The 19,010-nt window shown below is 38.0% G+C and overlaps 61 pseudogenes; all 61 read left to right on the forward strand.

Moving 5' to 3' along the window:
* Positions 1 to 762: 762 nt before the first annotated feature.
* Positions 763 to 865, forward strand: LOC149597782 (5S ribosomal RNA; annotated as a pseudogene).
* A 122-nt stretch (positions 866 to 987) lies between these two features.
* LOC149597783 (5S ribosomal RNA) lies at positions 988 to 1,106 on the forward strand (annotated as a pseudogene).
* Positions 1,107 to 1,467: 361 nt separating this feature from the next.
* Positions 1,468 to 1,586, forward strand: LOC149597784 (5S ribosomal RNA; annotated as a pseudogene).
* A 137-nt stretch (positions 1,587 to 1,723) lies between these two features.
* On the forward strand, positions 1,724 to 1,842 carry LOC149597785 (5S ribosomal RNA; annotated as a pseudogene).
* A 134-nt stretch (positions 1,843 to 1,976) lies between these two features.
* Positions 1,977 to 2,095, forward strand: LOC149597786 (5S ribosomal RNA; annotated as a pseudogene).
* Positions 2,096 to 2,228: 133 nt separating this feature from the next.
* On the forward strand, positions 2,229 to 2,347 carry LOC149597787 (5S ribosomal RNA; annotated as a pseudogene).
* A 122-nt stretch (positions 2,348 to 2,469) lies between these two features.
* LOC149597788 (5S ribosomal RNA) lies at positions 2,470 to 2,588 on the forward strand (annotated as a pseudogene).
* Positions 2,589 to 2,722: 134 nt separating this feature from the next.
* LOC149597789 (5S ribosomal RNA) lies at positions 2,723 to 2,841 on the forward strand (annotated as a pseudogene).
* A 122-nt stretch (positions 2,842 to 2,963) lies between these two features.
* On the forward strand, positions 2,964 to 3,082 carry LOC149597790 (5S ribosomal RNA; annotated as a pseudogene).
* Positions 3,083 to 3,216: 134 nt separating this feature from the next.
* Positions 3,217 to 3,319, forward strand: LOC149597791 (5S ribosomal RNA; annotated as a pseudogene).
* Positions 3,320 to 3,441: 122 nt separating this feature from the next.
* On the forward strand, positions 3,442 to 3,560 carry LOC149597792 (5S ribosomal RNA; annotated as a pseudogene).
* Positions 3,561 to 3,921: 361 nt separating this feature from the next.
* Positions 3,922 to 4,040, forward strand: LOC149597793 (5S ribosomal RNA; annotated as a pseudogene).
* A 135-nt stretch (positions 4,041 to 4,175) lies between these two features.
* Positions 4,176 to 4,278, forward strand: LOC149597794 (5S ribosomal RNA; annotated as a pseudogene).
* A 122-nt stretch (positions 4,279 to 4,400) lies between these two features.
* On the forward strand, positions 4,401 to 4,519 carry LOC149597795 (5S ribosomal RNA; annotated as a pseudogene).
* A 361-nt stretch (positions 4,520 to 4,880) lies between these two features.
* On the forward strand, positions 4,881 to 4,999 carry LOC149597796 (5S ribosomal RNA; annotated as a pseudogene).
* A 134-nt stretch (positions 5,000 to 5,133) lies between these two features.
* LOC149597797 (5S ribosomal RNA) lies at positions 5,134 to 5,236 on the forward strand (annotated as a pseudogene).
* Positions 5,237 to 5,358: 122 nt separating this feature from the next.
* On the forward strand, positions 5,359 to 5,477 carry LOC149597798 (5S ribosomal RNA; annotated as a pseudogene).
* A 361-nt stretch (positions 5,478 to 5,838) lies between these two features.
* On the forward strand, positions 5,839 to 5,957 carry LOC149597799 (5S ribosomal RNA; annotated as a pseudogene).
* A 135-nt stretch (positions 5,958 to 6,092) lies between these two features.
* LOC149597800 (5S ribosomal RNA) lies at positions 6,093 to 6,195 on the forward strand (annotated as a pseudogene).
* A 122-nt stretch (positions 6,196 to 6,317) lies between these two features.
* LOC149597801 (5S ribosomal RNA) lies at positions 6,318 to 6,436 on the forward strand (annotated as a pseudogene).
* A 121-nt stretch (positions 6,437 to 6,557) lies between these two features.
* Positions 6,558 to 6,676, forward strand: LOC149597802 (5S ribosomal RNA; annotated as a pseudogene).
* A 133-nt stretch (positions 6,677 to 6,809) lies between these two features.
* LOC149597803 (5S ribosomal RNA) lies at positions 6,810 to 6,912 on the forward strand (annotated as a pseudogene).
* Positions 6,913 to 7,034: 122 nt separating this feature from the next.
* On the forward strand, positions 7,035 to 7,153 carry LOC149597804 (5S ribosomal RNA; annotated as a pseudogene).
* Positions 7,154 to 7,514: 361 nt separating this feature from the next.
* On the forward strand, positions 7,515 to 7,633 carry LOC149597805 (5S ribosomal RNA; annotated as a pseudogene).
* Positions 7,634 to 7,768: 135 nt separating this feature from the next.
* Positions 7,769 to 7,871, forward strand: LOC149597806 (5S ribosomal RNA; annotated as a pseudogene).
* A 122-nt stretch (positions 7,872 to 7,993) lies between these two features.
* LOC149597807 (5S ribosomal RNA) lies at positions 7,994 to 8,112 on the forward strand (annotated as a pseudogene).
* Positions 8,113 to 8,473: 361 nt separating this feature from the next.
* On the forward strand, positions 8,474 to 8,592 carry LOC149597808 (5S ribosomal RNA; annotated as a pseudogene).
* A 134-nt stretch (positions 8,593 to 8,726) lies between these two features.
* Positions 8,727 to 8,829, forward strand: LOC149597809 (5S ribosomal RNA; annotated as a pseudogene).
* Positions 8,830 to 8,951: 122 nt separating this feature from the next.
* LOC149597810 (5S ribosomal RNA) lies at positions 8,952 to 9,070 on the forward strand (annotated as a pseudogene).
* Positions 9,071 to 9,431: 361 nt separating this feature from the next.
* Positions 9,432 to 9,550, forward strand: LOC149597811 (5S ribosomal RNA; annotated as a pseudogene).
* A 135-nt stretch (positions 9,551 to 9,685) lies between these two features.
* LOC149597812 (5S ribosomal RNA) lies at positions 9,686 to 9,788 on the forward strand (annotated as a pseudogene).
* A 122-nt stretch (positions 9,789 to 9,910) lies between these two features.
* On the forward strand, positions 9,911 to 10,029 carry LOC149597813 (5S ribosomal RNA; annotated as a pseudogene).
* Positions 10,030 to 10,150: 121 nt separating this feature from the next.
* On the forward strand, positions 10,151 to 10,269 carry LOC149597814 (5S ribosomal RNA; annotated as a pseudogene).
* A 133-nt stretch (positions 10,270 to 10,402) lies between these two features.
* Positions 10,403 to 10,505, forward strand: LOC149597815 (5S ribosomal RNA; annotated as a pseudogene).
* A 122-nt stretch (positions 10,506 to 10,627) lies between these two features.
* LOC149597816 (5S ribosomal RNA) lies at positions 10,628 to 10,746 on the forward strand (annotated as a pseudogene).
* A 361-nt stretch (positions 10,747 to 11,107) lies between these two features.
* On the forward strand, positions 11,108 to 11,226 carry LOC149597817 (5S ribosomal RNA; annotated as a pseudogene).
* A 135-nt stretch (positions 11,227 to 11,361) lies between these two features.
* On the forward strand, positions 11,362 to 11,464 carry LOC149597818 (5S ribosomal RNA; annotated as a pseudogene).
* A 122-nt stretch (positions 11,465 to 11,586) lies between these two features.
* On the forward strand, positions 11,587 to 11,705 carry LOC149597819 (5S ribosomal RNA; annotated as a pseudogene).
* A 361-nt stretch (positions 11,706 to 12,066) lies between these two features.
* Positions 12,067 to 12,185, forward strand: LOC149597820 (5S ribosomal RNA; annotated as a pseudogene).
* Positions 12,186 to 12,320: 135 nt separating this feature from the next.
* On the forward strand, positions 12,321 to 12,423 carry LOC149597821 (5S ribosomal RNA; annotated as a pseudogene).
* A 122-nt stretch (positions 12,424 to 12,545) lies between these two features.
* Positions 12,546 to 12,664, forward strand: LOC149597822 (5S ribosomal RNA; annotated as a pseudogene).
* Positions 12,665 to 13,024: 360 nt separating this feature from the next.
* LOC149597823 (5S ribosomal RNA) lies at positions 13,025 to 13,143 on the forward strand (annotated as a pseudogene).
* Positions 13,144 to 13,279: 136 nt separating this feature from the next.
* On the forward strand, positions 13,280 to 13,398 carry LOC149597824 (5S ribosomal RNA; annotated as a pseudogene).
* A 122-nt stretch (positions 13,399 to 13,520) lies between these two features.
* Positions 13,521 to 13,623, forward strand: LOC149597825 (5S ribosomal RNA; annotated as a pseudogene).
* Positions 13,624 to 13,745: 122 nt separating this feature from the next.
* Positions 13,746 to 13,864, forward strand: LOC149597826 (5S ribosomal RNA; annotated as a pseudogene).
* A 361-nt stretch (positions 13,865 to 14,225) lies between these two features.
* On the forward strand, positions 14,226 to 14,344 carry LOC149597827 (5S ribosomal RNA; annotated as a pseudogene).
* A 133-nt stretch (positions 14,345 to 14,477) lies between these two features.
* Positions 14,478 to 14,596, forward strand: LOC149597828 (5S ribosomal RNA; annotated as a pseudogene).
* Positions 14,597 to 14,718: 122 nt separating this feature from the next.
* LOC149597829 (5S ribosomal RNA) lies at positions 14,719 to 14,837 on the forward strand (annotated as a pseudogene).
* Positions 14,838 to 15,198: 361 nt separating this feature from the next.
* Positions 15,199 to 15,317, forward strand: LOC149597830 (5S ribosomal RNA; annotated as a pseudogene).
* Positions 15,318 to 15,451: 134 nt separating this feature from the next.
* On the forward strand, positions 15,452 to 15,554 carry LOC149597831 (5S ribosomal RNA; annotated as a pseudogene).
* A 122-nt stretch (positions 15,555 to 15,676) lies between these two features.
* Positions 15,677 to 15,795, forward strand: LOC149597832 (5S ribosomal RNA; annotated as a pseudogene).
* Positions 15,796 to 16,156: 361 nt separating this feature from the next.
* On the forward strand, positions 16,157 to 16,275 carry LOC149597833 (5S ribosomal RNA; annotated as a pseudogene).
* Positions 16,276 to 16,410: 135 nt separating this feature from the next.
* LOC149597834 (5S ribosomal RNA) lies at positions 16,411 to 16,513 on the forward strand (annotated as a pseudogene).
* Positions 16,514 to 16,635: 122 nt separating this feature from the next.
* LOC149597835 (5S ribosomal RNA) lies at positions 16,636 to 16,754 on the forward strand (annotated as a pseudogene).
* A 121-nt stretch (positions 16,755 to 16,875) lies between these two features.
* On the forward strand, positions 16,876 to 16,994 carry LOC149597836 (5S ribosomal RNA; annotated as a pseudogene).
* Positions 16,995 to 17,127: 133 nt separating this feature from the next.
* On the forward strand, positions 17,128 to 17,230 carry LOC149597837 (5S ribosomal RNA; annotated as a pseudogene).
* Positions 17,231 to 17,352: 122 nt separating this feature from the next.
* LOC149597838 (5S ribosomal RNA) lies at positions 17,353 to 17,471 on the forward strand (annotated as a pseudogene).
* Positions 17,472 to 17,832: 361 nt separating this feature from the next.
* LOC149597839 (5S ribosomal RNA) lies at positions 17,833 to 17,951 on the forward strand (annotated as a pseudogene).
* A 135-nt stretch (positions 17,952 to 18,086) lies between these two features.
* Positions 18,087 to 18,189, forward strand: LOC149597840 (5S ribosomal RNA; annotated as a pseudogene).
* Positions 18,190 to 18,311: 122 nt separating this feature from the next.
* Positions 18,312 to 18,430, forward strand: LOC149597841 (5S ribosomal RNA; annotated as a pseudogene).
* Positions 18,431 to 18,791: 361 nt separating this feature from the next.
* LOC149597842 (5S ribosomal RNA) lies at positions 18,792 to 18,910 on the forward strand (annotated as a pseudogene).
* The last annotated feature ends 100 nt before the right edge of the window (positions 18,911 to 19,010 follow it).

A 19,010-nucleotide genomic window follows, 5' to 3' on the forward strand; every position in this document is an offset into this window, starting at 1 on the left:
TGCGATTTTGAGACGAATGGTTTCCAGTTGGTGGCTGCGTCTCTTATCCAATGGTAGACAATCATGCTGTCCGTCCAGAAATGTTGAGTTGGTTGATCGTTCTCGAAACAGGTAGCGACGGATTTCATAAGCCGTGATCCTATTACGGCGGCTAATAACTCTAATCTTGGGATCGTTGCTTTCTTGAGTGGAGCAACACGGGTCTTTGCAGATACGATGTTAACTTCAAATACATTATTAGGAAATGCCGTTCTCAGGTAAACCACAGCGCCGTAAGCCCTTTCGCTTGCGTCCGTGAAGCAATGAAGTTCATGGAAAATTCGTTGTTTCTTCGGTAGCGCGTGGTAACATCTGGGAATCTTTATTTTTTTTCAGCGCGTTCGGCTGTTATCCGAAAGGTTGGTGGTTCGAGCACGCCCAGGAGCGGTGTTGTGAGGTCTCAGATGTAACGTAAAAAGTCAAAGCTTTCCACAATACCTGACGACCATTTTTTTTCTGAGCTTCCGTGGCTCAATGGTTAGTGCGTTCAGCTGTTAACCGAAAGGTTGGTGGTTCGAGCCCACCCGGGAGCGGTGTTGTTGGATCTCAGATGTAACGTAAAAAGTCAAAGTTTTTCCATAATAATTTTTTCACTTTTTTATTCTCTTTTAAATTTTAATAGATATGAAAAAAGCAAACATGTTTTTTTTTGTTATTGTTTTAAAATGGTGAAGGTTAATTTGTCTCACTTAATTTAAATTCGAGTTATTAACTAGCACTCTCGGCAACGGCCATATCACGCTGAAAACACCGGTTCTCGTCCGATCACCGAAGTTAAGCAGCGTCGAGCGCAGTCAGTACTTGGGAATACTGCGTGCCGTTGGCTTTTTCACTTTTGTTTCCTCTTTCAAATTCCACCAGATATGAAAAAAGCAAACACATCTTCTTTTTGTTATTGTTTTATAAAGATGAAAGTTAATTAAATTCAAATTATTAACAAGCACTCTCGGCAACGGCCATATCACGCTGAATACACCGGTTCTCGTCCGATTTCCGAAGTTAAGCAGCGTCGAGCGCAGTCACTACTTGGGAGGGAGACCACTTAGGAACACTGCGTGCCGTTGGCTTTTTCACTTTTTTTTCCTCTTTGAAATTTTAATAGATATAAAAAAGCAAACATGTTTTCTTTTTGTTATTGTTTTAAAATGATGAAGGTTAACTTGTCTCACTTAATTTAAATTCGAATTATTTACTAGCACTCTCGGCAACGGCCATATCACGCTGAAAACACCGGTTCACGTCCGATCTCCGAAGTTAAGCAGCGTCGAGCGCATACAGTACTTGGGAATACTGCGTGCCGTTTGCTTTTTCCCTTTTGTTTCCTCTTTCAAATTCCACCAGATATGAAAACAGCAAACATATCTTCTTTTTGTTATTGTTTTATAAATATGAAAGTTAATTAAATTCAAATTATTAACTAGCACTCTCGGCAACGGCCATATCACGCTGAAAACACCGGTTCTCGTCCGATAGCCGAAGTTAAGCAGCGTTGAGCGCAGTCACTACTTGGGAGGGAGACCACTTAGGAACACTGCGTGCCGTTGGCTTTTTCACTTTTTTTTCCTCTTTTAAATTTTAATAGATATGAAAAAAGCAAACATGTTTTCTTTTTCTTATTGTTTTAAAATGATGAAGGTTAATTTGTCTCACTTAATTTAAATTCGAATTATTAACTAGCACTCTCGGCAACGGCCATATCACGCTGAAAACACCGGTTCTCGTCCGATCACCGAAGTTGAGCAGCGTCGAGCGCATACAGTACTTGGGAAGGAGACCACTTAGGAACACTGCGTGCCGTTGGCTTTTTCACTTTTTTTTTCTCTTTTAAATTTTAATAGATATGAAAAAAGCAAACATGTTTTTTTGTTATTGTTTTAAAATGATGAAGGTTAATTGGTCTCACTTAATTTAAATTCGAATTATTAACTAGCACTCTCGGCAACGGCCATATCACGCTGAAAACACCGGTTCTCGTCCGATCACCGAAGTTGAGCAGCGTCGAGCGCATACAGTACTTGGGAGGGAGACCACTTAGGAACACTGCGTGCCGTTGGCTTTTTCACTTTTTTTTCTCTTTTAAATTTTAATAGATATGAAAAAAGCAAACATGTTTTTTTGTTATTGTTTTAAAATGATGAAGGATAATTTGTCTCACTTAATTTAAATTCGAATTATTAACTAGCACTCTCGGCAACGGCCATATCACGCTGAAAACACCGGTTCTCGTCCGATCACCGAAGTTGAGCAGCGTCAAGCGCATACAGTACTTGGGAGGGAGACCACTTAGGAACACTGCGTGCCGTTGGCTTTTTCACTTTTTTTTCCTCTTTTAAATTCCAATAGATATGAAAAAAGCAAACATATCTTCTTTTTGTTATTGTTTTATAAAGATGAAGGTTAATTAAATTCAAATTATTAACTAGCACTCTCGGCAACGGCCATATCACGCTGAAAACACCGGTTCTCGTCCGATCACCGAAGTTGAGCAGCGTCGAGCGCATACAGTACTTGGGAGGGAGACCACTTAGGAACACTGCGTGCCGTTGGCTTTTTCACTTTTTTTTTCTCTTTTAAATTTTAATAGATATGAAAAAAGCAAACATGTTTTTTTGTTATTGTTTTAAAATGATGAAGGATAATTTGTCTCACTTAATTTAAATTCGAATTATTAACTAGCACTCTCGGCAACGGCCATATCACGCTGAAAACACCGGTTCTCGTCCGATCACCGAAGTTGAGCAGCGTCAAGCGCATACAGTACTTGGGAGGGAGACCACTTAAGAACACTGCGTGCCGTTGGCTTTTTCACTTTTTTTTCCTCTTTTAAATTCCAATAGATATGAAAAAAGCAAACATATCTTCTTTTTGTTATTGTTTTATAAAGATGAAGGTTAATTAAATTCAAATTATTAACTAGCACTCTCGGCAACGACCATATCACGCTGAATACACCGGTTCTCGTCCGATCACCGAAGTTAAGCAGCGTCGAGCGCAGTCAGTACTTGGGAGGGAGACCACTTAGGAACACTGCGTGCCGTTGATTTTTTCACTTTTTTTTTCTCTTTTAAATTTTAATAGATATGAAAAAAGCAAACATGTTTTTTTGTTATTGTTTTAAAATGATGAAGGTTAATTTGTCTCACTTAATTTAAATTCGAATTATTAACTAGCACTCTCGGCAACGGCCATATCACGCTGAAAACACCGGTTCTCGTCCGATCACCGAAGTTAAGCAGCGTCGAGCGCATACAGTACTTGGGAATACTGCGTGCCGTTGGCTTTTTCACTTTTGTTTCCTCTTTCAAATTCCACCAGATATGAAAAAAGCAAACATATCTTCTTTTTGTTATTGTTTTATAAAGATGAAAGTTAATTAAATTCAAATTATTAACTAGCACTCTCGGCAACGGCCATAACACGCTGAATACACCGGTTCTCGTCCGATAACCGAAGTAAAGAAGCGTCGAGCGCAGTCAGTACTTGGGAGAGAGACCACTTAGGAACACTGCGTGCCGTTTTCTTTTTCACTTTTTTTTCCTCTTTTAAATTTTAATAGATATGAAAAAAGCAAACATGTTTTCTTTTTGTTATTGTTTTAAAATGATGAAGGTTAATTTGTCTCACTTAATTTAAATTCGAATTATTAACTAGCACTCTCGGCAACGGCCATATCACGCTGAGAACACCGGTTCTCGTCCGATCGCCTACGTTAGCAGCGTCGAGCGCAGTCAGTACTTGGGAATACTGCGTGCCGTTGGCTTTTTCACTTTTTTTTCCTCTTTTAAATTCCAATAGATATGAAAAAAGCAAACATATCTTCTTTTTGTTATTGTTTTATAAAGATGAAGGTTAATAAAATTCAAATTATTAACTAGCACTCTCGGGAACGACCATATCACGCTGAATACACCGGTTCTCGTCCGATCAACGAAGTTAAGCAGCGTCGAGCGCAGTCAGTACTTGGGAGGGAGACCACTTAGGAACACTGCGTGCCGTTGATTTTTTCACTTTTTTTTTCTCTTTTAAATTTTAATAGATATGAAAAAAGCAAACATGTTTTTTTTGTTATTGTTTTAAAATGATGAAGGTTAATTTGTCTCACTTAATTTAAATTCGAATTATTAACTAGCACTCTCGGCAACGGCCATATCACGCTGAAAACACCGGTTCTCGTCCGATCACCGAAGTTAAGCAGCGTCGAGCGCAGTCAGTACTTGGGAATACTGCGTGCCGTTGGCTTTTTCACTTTTGTTTCCTCTTTCAAATTCCACCAGATATGAAAAAAGCAAACATATCTTCTTTTTGTTATTGTTTTATAAAGATGAAAGTTAATTAAATTCAAATTACTAACTAGCACTCTCGGCAACGGCCATAACACGCTGAATACACCGGTTCTCGTCCGATAACCGAAGTGAAGAAGCGTCGAGCGCAGTCAGTACTTGGGAGAGAGACCACTTAGGAACACTGCGTGCCGTTTTCTTTTTCACTTTTTTTTCCTCTTTTAAATTTTAATAGATATGAAAAAAGCAAACATGTTTTCTTTTTGTTATTGTTTTAAAATGATGAAGGTTAATTTGTCTCACTTAATTTAAATTCGAATTATTAACTAGCACTCTCGGCAACGGCCATATCACGCTGAGAACACCGGTTCTCGTCCGATCGCCGACGTTAGCAGCGTCGAGCGTAGTCAGTACTTGGGAATACTGCGTGCCGTTGGCTTTTTCACTTTTTTTTCCTATTTTAAATTCCAATAGATATGAAAAAAGCAAACATATCTTCTTTTTGTTATTGTTTTATAAAGATGAAGGTTAATAAAATTCAAATTATTAACTAGCACTCTCGGGAACGACCATATCACGCTGAATACACCGGTTCTCGTCCGATCAACGAAGTTAAGCAGCGTCGAGCGCAGTCAGTACTTGGGAGGGAGACCACTTAGGAACACTGCGTGCCGTTGATTTTTTCACTTTTTTTTTCTCTTTTAAATTTTAATAGATATGAAAAAAGCAAACATGTTTTTTTGTTATTGTTTTAAAATGATGAAGGTTAATTTGTCTCACTTAATTTAAATTCGAATTATTAACTAGCACTCTCGGCAACGGCCATATCACGCTGAAAACACCGGTTCTCGTCCGATCACCGAAGTTAAGCAGCGTCGAGCGCAGTCAGTACTTGGGAATACTGCGTGCCGTTGGCTTTTTCACTTTTGTTTCCTCTTTCAAATTCCACCAGATATGAAAAAAGCAAACATATCTTCTTTTTGTTATTGTTTTATAAAGATGAAAGTTAATTAAATTCAAATTACTAACTAGCACTCTCGGCAACGGCCATAACACGCTGAATACACCGGTTCTCGTCCGATAACCGAAGTGAAGAAGCGTCGAGCGCAGTCAGTACTTGGGAGAGAGACCACTTAGGAACACTGCGTGCCGTTTTCTTTTTCACTTTTTTTTCCTCTTTTAAATTTTAATAGATATGAAAAAAGCAAACATGTTTTCTTTTTGTTATTGTTTTAAAATGATGAAGGTTAATTTGTCTCACTTAATTTAAATTCGAATTATTAACTAGCACTCTCGGCAACGGCCATATCACGCTGAGAACACCGGTTCTCGTCCGATCGCCGACGTTAGCAGCGTCGAGCGCAGTCAGTACTTGGGAATACTGCGTGCCGTTGGCTTTTTCACTTTTTTTTCCTCTTTTAAATTCCAATAGATATGAAAAAAGCAAACATATCTTCTTTTTGTTATTGTTTTATAAAGATGAAGGTTAATTAAATTCAAATTATTAACTAGCACTCTCGGGAACGACCATATCACGCTGAATACACCGGTTCTCGTCCGATCAACGAAGTTAAGCAGCGTCGAGCGCAGTCAGTACTTGGGAGGGAGACCACTCAGGAACACTGCGTGCCGTTGATTTTTTCACTTTTTTTTTCTCTTTTAAATTTTAATAGATATGAAAAAAGCAAACATGTTTTTTTTGTTATTGTTTTAAAATGATGAAGGTTAATTTGTCTCACTTAATTTAAATTCGAATTATTAACTAGCACTCTCGGCAACGGCCATATCACGCTGAAAACACGGGTTCTCGTCCGATCACCGAAGTTAAGCAGCGTCGAGCGCAGTCAGTACTTGGGAATACTGCGTGCCGTTGGCTTTTTCACTTTTGTTTCCTCTTTCAAATTCCACCAGATATGAAAAAAGCAAACATATCTTCTTTTTGTTATTGTTTTATAAAGATGAAAGTTAATTAAATTCAAATTATTAACTAGCACTCTCGGCAACGGCCATATCACGCTGAATACACCGGTTCTCGTCCGATAACCGAAGTTAAGCAGCGTCGAGCGCAGTCACTACTTGGGAGGGAGACCACTTAGGAACACTGCGTGCCGTTGGCTTTTTCATTTTTTTTCCTCTTTTAAATTTTAATAGATATGAAAAAAGCAAACATATCTTCTTTTTGTTATTGTTTTATAAAGATGAAGGTTAATTAAATTCAAATTATTAACTAGCACTCTCGGCAACGACCATATCACGCTGAATACACCGGTTCTCGTCCGATCACCGAAGTTAAGCAGCGTCGAGCGCAGTCAGTACTTGGGAGGGAGACCACTTAGGAACACTGCGTGCCGTTGATTTTTTCACTTTTTTTTCTCTTTTAAATTTTAATAGATATGAAAAAAGCAAACATGTTTTTTTGTTATTGTTTTAAAAAGATGAAGGTTAATTTGTCTCACTTAATTTAAATTCGAATTATTAACTAGCACTCTCGGCAACGGCCATATCACGCTGAAAACACCGGTTCTCGTCCGATCACCGAAGTTAAGCAGCGTCGAGCGCATACAGTACTTGGGAATACTGCGTGCCGTTGGCTTTTTCACTTTTGTTTCCTCTTTCAAATTCCACCAGATATGAAAAAAGCAAACATATCTTCTTTTTGTTATTGTTTTATAAAGATGAAAGTTAATTAAATTCAAATTATTAACTAGCACTCTCGGCAACGGCCATAACACGCTGAATACACCGGTTCTCGTCCGATAACCGAAGTAAAGAAGCGTCGAGCGCAGTCAGTACTTGGGAGAGAGACCACTTAGGAACACTGCGTGCCGTTTTCTTTTTCACTTTTTTTTCCTCTTTTAAATTTTAATAGATATGAAAAAAGCAAACATGTTTTCTTTTTGTTATTGTTTTAAAATGATGAAGGTTAATTTGTCTCACTTAATTTAAATTCGAATTATTAACTAGCACTCTCGGCAACGGCCATATCACGCTGAGAACACCGGTTCTCGTCCGATCGCCTACGTTAGCAGCGTCGAGCGCAGTCAGTACTTGGGAATACTGCGTGCCGTTGGCTTTTTCACTTTTTTTTCCTCTTTTAAATTCCAATAGATATGAAAAAAGCAAACATATCTTCTTTTTGTTATTGTTTTATAAAGATGAAGGTTAATAAAATTCAAATTATTAACTAGCACTCTCGGGAACGACCATATCACGCTGAATACACCGGTTCTCGTCCGATCAACGAAGTTAAGCAGCGTCGAGCGCAGTCAGTACTTGGGAGGGAGACCACTTAGGAACACTGCGTGCCGTTGATTTTTTCACTTTTTTTTTCTCTTTTAAATTTTAATAGATATGAAAAAAGCAAACATGTTTTTTTTGTTATTGTTTTAAAATGATGAAGGTTAATTTGTCTCACTTAATTTAAATTCGAATTATTAACTAGCACTCTCGGCAACGGCCATATCACGCTGAAAACACCGGTTCTCGTCCGATCACCGAAGTTAAGCAGCGTCGAGCGCAGTCAGTACTTGGGAATACTGCGTGCCGTTGGCTTTTTCACTTTTGTTTCCTCTTTCAAATTCCACCAGATATGAAAAAAGCAAACATATCTTCTTTTTGTTATTGTTTTATAAAGATGAAAGTTAATTAAATTCAAATTACTAACTAGCACTCTCGGCAACGGCCATAACACGCTGAATACACCGGTTCTCGTCCGATAACCGAAGTGAAGAAGCGTCGAGCGCAGTCAGTACTTGGGAGAGAGACCACTTAGGAACACTGCGTGCCGTTTTCTTTTTCACTTTTTTTTCCTCTTTTAAATTTTAATAGATATGAAAAAAGCAAACATGTTTTCTTTTTGTTATTGTTTTAAAATGATGAAGGTTAATTTGTCTCACTTAATTTAAATTCGAATTATTAACTAGCACTCTCGGCAACGGCCATATCACGCTGAGAACACCGGTTCTCGTCCGATCGCCGACGTTAGCAGCGTCGAGCGTAGTCAGTACTTGGGAATACTGCGTGCCGTTGGCTTTTTCACTTTTTTTTCCTATTTTAAATTCCAATAGATATGAAAAAAGCAAACATATCTTCTTTTTGTTATTGTTTTATAAAGATGAAGGTTAATAAAATTCAAATTATTAACTAGCACTCTCGGGAACGACCATATCACGCTGAATACACCGGTTCTCGTCCGATCAACGAAGTTAAGCAGCGTCGAGCGCAGTCAGTACTTGGGAGGGAGACCACTTAGGAACACTGCGTGCCGTTGATTTTTTCACTTTTTTTTTCTCTTTTAAATTTTAATAGATATGAAAAAAGCAAACATGTTTTTTTGTTATTGTTTTAAAATGATGAAGGTTAATTTGTCTCACTTAATTTAAATTCGAATTATTAACTAGCACTCTCGGCAACGGCCATATCACGCTGAAAACACCGGTTCTCGTCCGATCACCGAAGTTAAGCAGCGTCGAGCGCAGTCAGTACTTGGGAATACTGCGTGCCGTTGGCTTTTTCACTTTTGTTTCCTCTTTCAAATTCCACCAGATATGAAAAAAGCAAACATATCTTCTTTTTGTTATTGTTTTATAAAGATGAAAGTTAATTAAATTCAAATTACTAACTAGCACTCTCGGCAACGGCCATAACACGCTGAATACACCGGTTCTCGTCCGATAACCGAAGTGAAGAAGCGTCGAGCGCAGTCAGTACTTGGGAGAGAGACCACTTAGGAACACTGCGTGCCGTTTTCTTTTTCACTTTTTTTTCCTCTTTTAAATTTTAATAGATATGAAAAAAGCAAACATGTTTTCTTTTTGTTATTGTTTTAAAATGATGAAGGTTAATTTGTCTCACTTAATTTAAATTCGAATTATTAACTAGCACTCTCGGCAACGGCCATATCACGCTGAGAACACCGGTTCTCGTCCGATCGCCGACGTTAGCAGCGTCGAGCGCAGTCAGTACTTGGGAATACTGCGTGCCGTTGGCTTTTTCACTTTTTTTTCCTCTTTTAAATTCCAATAGATATGAAAAAAGCAAACATATCTTCTTTTTGTTATTGTTTTATAAAGATGAAGGTTAATTAAATTCAAATTATTAACTAGCACTCTCGGGAACGACCATATCACGCTGAATACACCGGTTCTCGTCCGATCAACGAAGTTAAGCAGCGTCGAGCGCAGTCAGTACTTGGGAGGGAGACCACTCAGGAACACTGCGTGCCGTTGATTTTTTCACTTTTTTTTTCTCTTTTAAATTTTAATAGATATGAAAAAAGCAAACATGTTTTTTTTGTTATTGTTTTAAAATGATGAAGGTTAATTTGTCTCACTTAATTTAAATTCGAATTATTAACTAGCACTCTCGGCAACGGCCATATCACGCTGAAAACACGGGTTCTCGTCCGATCACCGAAGTTAAGCAGCGTCGAGCGCAGTCAGTACTTGGGAATACTGCGTGCCGTTGGCTTTTTCACTTTTGTTTCCTCTTTCAAATTCCACCAGATATGAAAAAAGCAAACATATCTTCTTTTTGTTATTGTTTTATAAAGATGAAAGTTAATTAAATTCAAATTATTAACTAGCACTCTCGGCAACGGCCATATCACGCTGAATACACCGGTTCTCGTCCGATAACCGAAGTTAAGCAGCGTCGAGCGCAGTCACTACTTGGGAGGGAGACCACTTAGGAACACTGCGTGCCGTTGGCTTTTTCATTTTTTTTCCTCTTTTAAATTTTAATAGATATGAAAAAAGCAAACATATCTTCTTTTTGTTATTGTTTTATAAAGATGAAGGTTAATTAAATTCAAATTATTAACTAGCACTCTCGGCAACGACCATATCACGCTGAATACACCGGTTCTCGTCCGATCACCGAAGTTAAGCAGCGTCGAGCGCAGTCAGTACTTGGGAGGGAGACCACTTAGGAACACTGCGTGCCGTTGATTTTTTCACTTTTTTTTCTCTTTTAAATTTTAATAGATATGAAAAAAGCAAACATGTTTTTTTGTTATTGTTTTAAAAAGATGAAGGTTAATTTGTCTCACTTAATTTAAATTCGAATTATTAACTAGCACTCTCGGCAACGGCCATATCACGCTGAAAACACCGGTTCTCGTCCGATCACCGAAGTTAAGCAGCGTCGAGCGCATACAGTACTTGGGAATACTGCGTGCCGTTGGCTTTTTCACTTTTGTTTCCTCTTTCAAATTCCACCAGATATGAAAAAAGCAAACATATCTTCTTTTTGTTATTGTTTTATAAAGATGAAAGTTAATTAAATTCAAATTATTAACTAGCACTCTCGGCAACGGCCATAACACGCTGAATACACCGGTTCTCGTCCGATAACCGAAGTAAAGAAGCGTCGAGCGCAGTCAGTACTTGGGAGAGAGACCACTTAGGAACACTGCGTGCCGTTTTCTTTTTCACTTTTTTTTCCTCTTTTAAATTTTAATAGATATGAAAAAAGCAAACATGTTTTCTTTTTGTTATTGTTTTAAAATGATGAAGGTTAATTTGTCTCACTTAATTTAAATTCGAATTATTAACTAGCACTCTCGGCAACGGCCATATCACGCTGAGAACACCGGTTCTCGTCCGATCGCCGACGTTAGCAGCGTCGAGCGCAGTCAGTACTTGGGAATACTGCGTGCCGTTGGCTTTTTCACTTTTTTTTCCTCTTTTAAATTCCAATAGATATGAAAAAAGCAAACATATCTTCTTTTTGTTATTGTTTTATAAAGATGAAGGTTAATAAAATTCTAATTATTAACTAGCACTCTCGGGAACGACCATATCACGCTGAATACACCGGTTCTCGTCCGATCAACGAAGTTAAGCAGCGTCGAGCGCAGTCAGTACTTGGGAGGGAGACCACTTAGGAACACTGCGTGCCGTTGATTTTTTCACTTTTTTTTTCTCTTTTAAATTTTAATAGATATGAAAAAAGCAAACATGTTTTTTTTGTTATTGTTTTAAAATGATGAAGGTTAATTTGTCTCACTTAATTTAAATTCGAATTATTAACTAGCACTCTCGGCAACGGCCATATCACGCTGAAAACACCGGTTCTCGTCCGATCACCGAAGTTAAGCAGCGTCGAGCGCAGTCAGTACTTGGGAATACTGCGTGCCGTTGGCTTTTTCACTTTTGTTTCCTCTTTCAAATTCCACCAGATATGAAAAAAGCAAACATATCTTCTTTTTGTTATTGTTTTATAAAGATGAAAGTTAATTAAATTCAAATTACTAACTAGCACTCTCGGCAACGGCCATAACACGCTGAATACACCGGTTCTCGTCCGATAACCGAAGTGAAGAAGCGTCGAGCGCAGTCAGTACTTGGGAGAGAGACCACTTAGGAACACTGCGTGCCGTTTTCTTTTTCACTTTTTTTTCCTCTTTTAAATTTTAATAGATATGAAAAAAGCAAACATGTTTTCTTTTTGTTATTGTTTTAAAATGATGAAGGTTAATTTGTCTCACTTAATTTAAATTCGAATTATTAACTAGCACTCTCGGCAACGGCCATATCACGCTGAGAACACCGGTTCTCGTCCGATCGCCGACGTTAGCAGCGTCGAGCGCAGTCAGTACTTGGGAATACTGCGTGCCGTTGGCTTTTTCACTTTTTTTTCCTCTTTTAAATTCCAATAGATATGAAAAAAGCAAACATATGTTCTTTTTGTTATTGTTTTATAAAGATGAAGGTTAATTAAATTCAAATTATTAACTAGCACTCTCGGGAACGACCATATCACGCTGAATACACCGGTTCTCGTCCGATCAACGAAGTTAAGCAGCGTCGAGCGCAGTCAGTACTTGGGAGGGAGACCACTCAGGAACACTGCGTGCCGTTGATTTTTTCACTTTTTTTTTCTCTTTTAAATTTTAATAGATATGAAAAAAGCAAACATGTTTTTTTTGTTATTGTTTTAAAATGATGAAGGTTAATTTGTCTCACTTAATTTAAATTCGAATTATTAACTAGCACTCTCGGCAACGGCCATATCACGCTGAAAACACGGGTTCTCGTCCGATCACCGAAGTTAAGCAGCGTCGAGCGCAGTCAGTACTTGGGAATACTGCGTGCCGTTGGCTTTTTCACTTTTGTTTCCTCTTTCAAATTCCACCAGATATGAAAAAAGCAAACATATCTTCTTTTTGTTATTGTTTTATAAAGATGAAAGTTAATTAAATTCAAATTATTAACTAGCACTCTCGGCAACGGCCATATCACGCTGAATACACCGGTTCTCGTCCGATAACCGAAGTTAAGCAGCGTCGAGCGCAGTCACTACTTGGGAGGGAGACCACTTAGGAACACTGCGTGCCGTTGGCTTTTTCATTTTGTTTCCTCTTTTAAATTTTAATAGATATGAAAAAAGCAAACATGTTTTCTTTTTGTTATTGTTTTAAAATGATGAAGGTTAATTTGTCTCACTTAATTTAAATTCGAATTATTAACTAGCACTCTCGGCAACGGCCATATCACGCTGAGAACACCGGTTCTCGTCCGATCGCCGACGTTAGCAGCGTCGAGCGCAGTCAGTACTTGGGAATACTGCGTGCCGTTGGCTTTTTCACTTTTTTTTCCTCTTTTAAATTCCAATAGATATGAAAAAAGCAAACATATCTTCTTTTTGTTATTGTTTTATAAAGATGAAGGTTAATTAAATTCAAATTATTAACTAGCACTCTCGGGAACGACCATATCACGCTGAATACACCGGTTCTCGTCCGATAACCGAAGTTAAGCAGCGTCGAGCGCAGTCACTACTTGGGAGAGAGACCACTTAGGAACACTGCGTGACGTTGGCTTTTTCATTTTTTTTCCTCTTTTAAATTTTAATAGATATGAAAAAAGCAAACATGTTTTCTTTTTCTTATTGATTTAAAATGATGAAGGTTAATTTGTCTCACTTAATTTAAATTCGAATTATTAACTAGCACTCTCGGCAACGGCCATATCACGCTGAAAACACCGGTTCTCGTCCGATCACCGAAGTTGAGCAGCGTCGAGCGCATACAGTACTTGGGAGGGAGACCACTTAGGAACACTGCGTGCCGTTGGCTTTTTCACTTTTTTTTCCTCTTTTAAATTCCAATATATATGAAAAAAGCAAACATACCTTCTTTTTGTTATTGTTTTATAAAGATGAAGGTTAATTAAATTCAAATTTTTAACTAGCACTCTCGGCAACGACCATATCACGCTGAATACACCGGTTCTCGTCCGATCACCGAAGTTAAGCAGCGTCGAGCGCATACAGTACTTGGGAATACTGCGTGCCGTTGGCTTTTTCACTTTAGTTTTCTCTTTCAAATTCCACCAGATATGAAAAAAGCAAACATATCTTCTTTTTGTTATTGTGTTATAAAGATGAAAGTTAATTAAATTCAAATTATTAACAAGCACTCTCGGCAACGGCCATATCACGCTGAATACACCGGTTCTCGTCCGATAACCGAAGTTAAGCAGCGTCGAGCGCAGTCACTACTTGGGAGGGAGACCACTTAGGAACACTGCGTGCCGTTGGCTTTTTCACTTTTTTTTCCTCTTTGAAATTTTAATAGATATAAAAAAGCAAACATGTTTTCTTTTTGTTATTGTTTTAAAATGATGAAGGTTAACTTGTCTCACTTAATTTAAATTCGAATTATATACTAGCACTCTCGGCAACGGCCATATCACGCTGAAAACACCAGTTCACGTCCGATCACCGAAGTTAAGCAGCGTCAAGCGCATACAGTACTTGGGAATACTGCGTGCCGTTTGCTTTTTCACTTTTGTTTCCTCTTTCAAATTCCACCAGATATGAAAACAGCAAACATATCTTCTTTTTGTTATTGTTTTATAAATATGAAAGTTAATTAAATTCAAATTATTAACTAGCACTCTCGGCAACGGCCATATCACGCTGAAAACACCGGTTCTCGTCCGATACCCGAAGTTACGCAGCGTTGAGCGCAGTCACTACTTGGGAGGGAGACCACTTAGGAACACTGCGTGCCGTTGGCTTTTTCACTTTTTTTTCCTCTTTTAAATTTTAATAGATATGAAAAAAGCAAACATTTTTTTTGTTATTGTTTTAAAATGATGAAGGTTAATTTGTCTCACTTAATTTAAATTCGAATTATTAACTAGCACTCTCGGCAACGGCCATATCACGCTGAAAACACCGGTTCTCGTCCGATCACCGAAGTTGAGCAGCGTCGGACGCATACAGTACTTGGGAGGGAGACCACTTAGGAACACTGCGTGCCGTTGGCTTTTTCACTTTTTTTTCCTCTTTTAAATTCCAATAGATATAAAAAAAGCAAACATATCTTCTTTTTGTTATTGTTTTATAAAGATGAAAGTTAATTAAATTCAAATTACTAACTAGCACTCTCGGCAACGGCCATAACACGCTGAATACACCGGTTCTCGTCCGATAACCGAAGTGAAGAAGCGTCGAGCGCAGTCAGTACTTGGGAGAGAGACCACTTAGGAACACTGCGTGCCGTTTTCTTTTTCACTTTTTTTTCCTCTTTTAAATTTTAATAGATATGAAAAAAGCAAACATGTTTTCTTTTTGTTATTGTTTTAAAATGATGAAGGTTAATTTGTCTCACTTAATTTAAATTCGAATTATTAACTAGCACTCTCGGCAACGGCCATATCACGCTGAGAACACCGGTTCTCGTCCGATCGCCGACGTTAGCAGCGTCGAGCGTAGTCAGTACTTGGGAATACTGCGTGCCGTTGGCTTTTTCACTTTTTTTTCCTATTTTAAATTCCAATAGATATGAAAAAAGCAAACATATCTTCTTTTTGTTATTGTTTTATAAAGATGAAGGTTAATAAAATTCAAATTATTAACTAGCACTCTCGGGAACGACCATATCACGCTGAATACACCGGTTCTCGTCCGATCAACGAAGTTAAGCAGCGTCGAGCGCAGTCAGTACTTGGGAGGGAGACCACTTAGGAACACTGCGTGCCGTTGATTTTTTCACTTTTTTTTTCTCTTTTAAATTTTAATAGATATGAAAAAAGCAAACATGTTTTTTTGTTATTGTTTTAAAATGATGAAGGTTAATTTGTCTCACTTAATTTAAATTCGAATTATTAACTAGCACTCTCGGCAACGGCCATATCACGCTGAAAACACCGGTTCTCGTCCGATCACCGAAGTTAAGCAGCGTCGAGCGCAGTCAGTACTTGGGAATACTGCGTGCCGTTGGCTTTTTCACTTTTGTTTCCTCTTTCAAATTCCACCAGATATGAAAAAAGCAAACATATCTTCTTTTTGTTATTGTTTTATAAAGATGAAAGTTAATTAAATTCAAATTACTAACTAGCACTCTCGGCAACGGCCATAACACGCTGAATACACCGGTTCTCGTCCGATAACCGAAGTGAAGAAGCGTCGAGCGCAGTCAGTACTTGGGAGAGAGACCACTTAGGAACACTGCGTGCCGTTTTCTTTTTCACTTTTTTTTCCTCTTTTAAATTTTAATAGATATGAAAAAAGCAAACATGTTTTCTTTTTGTTATTGTTTTAAAATGATGAAGGTTAATTTGTCTCACTTAATTTAAATTCGAATTATTAACTAGCACTCTCGGCAACGGCCATATCACGCTGAGAACACCGGTTCTCGTCCGATCGCCGACGTTAGCAGCGTCGAGCGCAGTCAGTACTTGGGAATACTGCGTGCCGTTGGCTTTTTCACTTTTTTTTCCTCTTTTAAATTCCAATAGATATGAAAAAAGCAAACATATCTTCTTTTTGTTATTGTTTTATAAAGATGAAGGTTAATTAAATTCAAATTATTAACTAGCACTCTCGGGAACGACCATATCACGCTGAATACACCGGTTCTCGTCCGATCAACGAAGTTAAGCAGCGTCGAGCGCAGTCAGTACTTGGGAGGGAGACCACTCAGGAACACTGCGTGCCGTTGATTTTTTCACTTTTTTTTTCTCTTTTAAATTTTAATAGATATGAAAAAAGCAAACATGTTTTTTTTGTTATTGTTTTAAAATGATGAAGGTTAATTTGTCTCACTTAATTTAAATTCGAATTATTAACTAGCACTCTCGGCAACGGCCATATCACGCTGAAAACACGGGTTCTCGTCCGATCACCGAAGTTAAGCAGCGTCGAGCGCAGTCAGTACTTGGGAATACTGCGTGCCGTTGGCTTTTTCACTTTTGTTTCCTCTTTCAAATTCCACCAGATATGAAAAAAGCAAACATATCTTCTTTTTGTTATTGTTTTATAAAGATGAAAGTTAATTAAATTCAAATTATTAACTAGCACTCTCGGCAACGGCCATATCACGCTGAATACACCGGTTCTCGTCCGATAACCGAAGTTAAGCAGCGTCGAGCGCAGTCACTACTTGGGAGGGAGACCACTTAGGAACACTGCGTGCCGTTGGCTTTTTCATTTTTTTTCCTCTTTTAAATTTTAATAGATATGAAAAAAGCAAACATATCTTCTTTTTGTTATTGTTTTATAAAGATGAAGGTTAATTAAATTCAAATTATTAACTAGCACTCTCGGCAACGACCATATCACGCTGAATACACCGGTTCTCGTCCGATCACCGAAGTTAAGCAGCGTCGAGCGCAGTCAGTACTTGGGAGGGAGACCACTTAGGAACACTGCGTGCCGTTGATTTTTTCACTTTTTTTTCTCTTTTAAATTTTAATAGATATGAAAAAAGCAAACATGTTTTTTTGTTATTGTTTTAAAAAGATGAAGGTTAATTTGTCTCACTTAATTTAAATTCGAATTATTAACTAGCACTCTCGGCAACGGCCATATCACGCTGAAAACACCGGTTCTCGTCCGATCACCGAAGTTAAGCAGCGTCGAGCGCATACAGTACTTGGGAATACTGCGTGCCGTTGGCTTTTTCACTTTTGTTTCCTCTTTCAAATTCCACCAGATATGAAAAAAGCAAACATATCTTCTTTTTGTTATTGTTTTATAAAGATGAAAGTTAATTAAATTCAAATTATTAACTAGCACTCTCGGCAACGGCCATAACACGCTGAATACACCGGTTCTCGTCCGATAACCGAAGTAAAGAAGCGTCGAGCGCAGTCAGTACTTGGGAGAGAGACCACTTAGGAACACTGCGTGCCGTTTTCTTTTTCACTTTTTTTTCCTCTTTTAAATTTTAATAGATATGAAAAAAGCAAACATGTTTTCTTTTTGTTATTGTTTTAAAATGATGAAGGTTAATTTGTCTCACTTAATTTAAATTCGAATTATTAACTAGCACTCTCGGCAACGGCCATATCACGCTGAGAACACCGGTTCTCGTCCGATCGCCGACGTTAGCAGCGTCGAGCGCAGTCAGTACTTGGGAATACTGCGTGCCGTTGGCTTTTTCACTTTTTTTTCCTCTTTTAAATTCCAATAGATATGAAAAAAGCAAACATATCTTCTTTTTGTTATTGTTTTATAAAGATGAAGGTTAATAAAATTCTAATTATTAACTAGCACTCTCGGGAACGACCATATCACGCTGAATACACCGGTTCTCGTCCGATCAACGAAGTTAAGCAGCGTCGAGCGCAGTCAGTACTTGGGAGGGAGACCACTTAGGAACACTGCGTGCCGTTGATTTTTTCACTTTTTTTTTCTCTTTTAAATTTTAATAGATATGAAAAAAGCAAACATGTTTTTTTTGTTATTGTTTTAAAATGATGAAGGTTAATTTGTCTCACTTAATTTAAATTCGAATTATTAACTAGCACTCTCGGCAACGGCCATATCACGCTGAAAACACCGGTTCTCGTCCGATCACCGAAGTTAAGCAGCGTCGAGCGCAGTCAGTACTTGGGAATACTGCGTGCCGTTGGCTTTTTCACTTTTGTTTCCTCTTTCAAATTCCACCAGATATGAAAAAAGCAAACATATCTTCTTTTTGTTATTGTTTTATAAAGATGAAAGTTAATTAAATTCAAATTACTAACTAGCACTCTCGGCAACGGCCATAACACGCTGAATACACCGGTTCTCGTCCGATAACCGAAGTGAAGAAGCGTCGAGCGCAGTCAGTACTTGGGAGAGAGACCACTTAGGAACACTGCGTGCCGTTTTCTTTTTCACTTTTTTTTCCTCTTTTAAATTTTAATAGATATGAAAAAAGCAAACATGTTTTCTTTTTGTTATTGTTTTAAAATGATGAAGGTTAATTTGTCTCACTTAATTTAAATTCGAATTATTAACTAGCACTCTCGGCAACGGCCATATCACGCTGAGAACACCGGTTCTCGTCCGATCGCCGACGTTAGCAGCGTCGAGCGCAGTCAGTACTTGGGAATACTGCGTGCCGTTGGCTTTTTCACTTTTTTTTCCTCTTTTAAATTCCAATAGATATGAAAAAAGCAAACATATGTTCTTTTTGTTATTGTTTTATAAAGATGAAGGTTAATTAAATTCAAATTATTAACTAGCACTCTCGGGAACGACCATATCACGCTGAATACACCGGTTCTCGTCCGATCAACGAAGTTAAGCAGCGTCGAGCGCAGTCAGTACTTGGGAGGGAGACCACTCAGGAACACTGCGTGCCGTTGATTTTTTCACTTTTTTTTTCTCTTTTAAATTTTAATAGATATGAAAAAAGCAAACATGTTTTTTTTGTTATTGTTTTAAAATGATGAAGGTTAATTTGTCTCA

Source organism: Phalangium opilio, unplaced genomic scaffold, assembly GCF_054372755.1.
Source record: "Phalangium opilio isolate 3A_F unplaced genomic scaffold, DU_Popi_V2 ptg000360l_1, whole genome shotgun sequence".
Taxonomy (NCBI): Eukaryota; Metazoa; Arthropoda; class Arachnida; order Opiliones; family Phalangiidae; genus Phalangium; species Phalangium opilio.